We start from the raw sequence: 3,608 nt of genomic DNA on the forward strand, positions 1-3,608 counted from the left end.
CACACGCACACACACACACACACACGACACAAAACACTCAAACATCACTTTGTGCAAATGCATAACAGCACATAAACACACTTTTTTACTAAAGCCTAAAATGCACACGGCATATGCAACCATGCACTTATTGAGACACTGACATAAACGCACACAGGATTATATTATGCCTAAGAACACACACATGCTCTAACACTTCAAATGCATTTTAAAACATAGGCACATATTAACTGACTCACACACCCAGACACTACGACAGCAGAGAAACTCCTCTCTTAGCAGTCTGTTATTTCATTGATCTAAAGAAATGGAGCAGAAAGGTAAAATGCTGAGGTGGGGCTGTTCTCTGCTTAAACTACTAAACATGCTTCACAAAGAACTGTGTGTATCAGTGAGCCACATTTCATACAGAGACTTGGCAATGTAGCACACACACAGTTGTTCATACGTACAAGCATATGAACTTTTGTATCTGCCACAAACATTGAAAGTACTCCTTAAAAAAAGACTGATGTGATGATAGCATCTACCGATACACTTTAGCTGATATTTTATACACCTGGTGACAACTTTAAAATGTTCACTCTATTTTTATGTCACAATTCCCATACAGTATCATAGTAAATTAATGTTTCTGGCTTGAGCTGATTTCCAATTGTACCACCATCATAAAAAAATATTCAGAAAAATATGACCTTTTTTCACCAAGTGACAAGCTAATGTTTAGGCACTGACATTTCATAAAGTCAGCAAACAGTAATTAACAATTTTTAATAAATGTTACTGAACACAACATTCCTCCACTTCTCAAATGGCTTGGTGTCATGATGGCGCCATAGTTTTCTCCATTTTGGTTTAAGAAAATACCAATGCCTAGTTTTTATTAAGTGCATTAGGTATGCAATGGGTCAGAAAAACATTTGTCCCTGCTGAAGTCAAGGCACAGTCTATAATTACTGTCAGTTTTGAATTCAAAATTCATCACATGACGTGGAATATTAATGTTTTAACCACTGACAAATGATAGCCTGAATTTCTACCTATGTAGGAATATTGATAACCACAATGCCCAAAACACTGAAGCAATACCCAGATAACCTCAAAGTCCAATCAGCCTATTTCAAACAGAGTTTGAATATAATTAGCTCCTTTTCAAATCAAGTCTCCTTTTCATAAAATGCATGTAGGGTTTAGGCAGGCTATCCACAAGTCAGGTCTGAAATTCTGTACTGTAAATACCTCTACATATTACACTGTCAGACAGTCTGTCCAACGGCCAGAACAGTTTTGAAACGTGTTGCAAATAATTAAATAAGGACTTTTGAAAAGTGTATCAACAATCACTACAACATATACATAGGGGAAAAACCGATATCGCATGCTACTAGCTTAAAGAAAAAACGTTTACTTTGATTTTTCAGCTAAAATATATTTCCACACAATATGTTCCCATCATCTCCGCCAAGCGTTATCTCTGCCTTAACTGCACACTTTCCGCTTCAGAGATCTGCATTCCTTTGACCTCAAAGGCATTAGTCTCCATCTCCTCTTCTTTGTAACATCTGAAAGCTCTGCTGCACCCGTGGGAGCTGGCTTCGCATTCCTATGGGAACGCTGTGCTCTTCGTCTTGGTAAGAGGCCTTTTTTTCTACATATGACAAGGCCATGAAATATGGCATTGACACACAGAAGCTGCTGCTTGTACAGATATGCAGAATACAGAACGAGGTTTTACAAGCAAAACCGTTCTGACGGAAAGAAACTGCTGGCCGTCACAGCTGCCGGTGAGATGTAAGGTTGGGGTATCATTTCTGTCACGCTACACTGTATGCTAATGACAGCCCACGTCAGTCAAGTATGGAGAGTTAAAAAGATAGAAAGTGAAAAGTGAAGTGGGGGTGTACGAAGAGTGAGAGGGGGAGCACTGACACACTGGTCAGTGCATTTTAATGTCAATTAAAAAGCAGCACCATGACACAAAACTCTTCATAAAGCCAAGGCGCTGTGACGGAGTGAATAATAGCAAGGACAGAGCAACGCCTTCTTTTCTCGTTGCTCCATCATGTGTTTATGCCCTTCTCTCTAATTTTCCTTCCAACTTTCTCATTCTTTCTCTTATTTTCTCTGCAAGTTGTTACTCTTAATTTCTTCCCTTCAGTGACTCCTTGATACCTTTATGATCTCTAATTTCTTTCCCCACCCTCAAGGCCGAAGATAGGAAGAACATGGATATGGATGTGGCCTTCACATGAGTTATGATAATGACTGTCCCTCCTCTTGACCTCCTCACCTCACTTCTCAGGTCCACAAGAAGAACCAAATGCCAACTCTAATTAGCATAGAGCCCATTAGCTTCCCTCCAGTAACTCGAAAAAGGGGAGAGAGGCTCTGAATCACCTTATTATGCACAGAGAAATTGGGATTAGGTTTCTTCCACATCTATAGATGGGCTTCACACTGCTGGTTGCAAGTCAAGGTCCTCAGCCTTTGCAGTCAAATGACTGCATTTGTAAACACTCAACATTGCGGCTAAACTAATGTGGAACAATGTTATTTAAGTTGAGACATTACTAAATTAATCAACACCTACGTCATAGCTTTTGAGAATATTTTAATTCAAACTCCAATTGTTGTTGCTATACATTTATTCAGTGAAATATCAGTTGCTTGGTAATCTTGTCTTGAATTGTGCATTTGGCCCTACTGGTCTCAAGAAGTTACAAAGACTGCACAGTTACTCTCAGGCAATTCCATCAAAGATGACTTTCTGGTAGGTACATCGTGCCCACTCATGTGAGAGGAATTTCAATTAACTACAGGTTTTTACAAGCATAAATAAGAGCAAGGAACATTTTATCTTTTAAATACTGTTAACAATACTGCAATACTGTTTCTCAGTCAAGATGCACACTGAGCTTGGTGTTAATCTAAGATTTGCTCAATTGACAGTTAGATGAGTCTATGAAAGAAAGGCATGCATATAGCTACGTTTCCGAGCACTTCAACAGTTGTGGGTTTATTCTTGTGTAAAATAAACTGATTTCAAACTGCTAAAACTGAGGATATCAAAATACTCAGGCACAATGACAGGTACCAACTGACTAATTTATCACTATACTTATAAGAGATTTGAACTTGGACAGAGACCAATTCTCTTAGTTACACTTGGAACAGACATAGCCAGTTTATTATGTGGTGCACACTATCTTGAGTCACTGTGGTTTTTGTTTCAAAATGAGTTAATTAAGTCCACACTAATATTAAGTCCACACTCATATTTATACCGGTTATACACTTTTGAATTAGGGTATTTGTAATGTTGAATTTCCAACATTAAATTGGAAAACCAAGTTAACATTTATAGTGTGTCATCCACAAATGGCTGTGAAATCTCTCCAGCCTAATCAATTAAAACATGTTATATCCAAATACATGGACACAAGGACAAGAGGTATCAAACTTGACACAAAAATACAAAAAATCTGTATTTGTAGTGCAAAGAAGATACTTTCAAGGTTTGAATGTGGCCTACAATCAGCCTGGAATAGTTTGGTGGATTGTGCTTCTGTGTGTTAAGGCGAGGCAAGGCAGCTTTATTTGTATTGCAC

General features: G+C 38.2%; 1 long non-coding RNA gene across 1 annotated transcript in view; it reads right to left on the bottom strand.

Annotated features, from left to right (window-relative positions):
- Nucleotides 1-1,224: 1,224 nt before the first annotated feature.
- LOC116700470 (uncharacterized) overlaps nt 1,225-3,608 on the bottom strand; it is a 22,049-nt gene continuing 19,665 nt past the window's right edge. The window contains exon 3 of the long non-coding RNA XR_004334666.1: nt 1,225-1,239. This is a non-coding gene — a long non-coding RNA (uncharacterized LOC116700470). The remainder of the gene's footprint in view (nt 1,240-3,608) is intronic.

Source organism: Etheostoma spectabile, chromosome 13 (genome assembly GCF_008692095.1).
Source record: "Etheostoma spectabile isolate EspeVRDwgs_2016 chromosome 13, UIUC_Espe_1.0, whole genome shotgun sequence".
Classification (NCBI taxonomy): domain Eukaryota; kingdom Metazoa; phylum Chordata; class Actinopteri; order Perciformes; family Percidae; genus Etheostoma; species Etheostoma spectabile.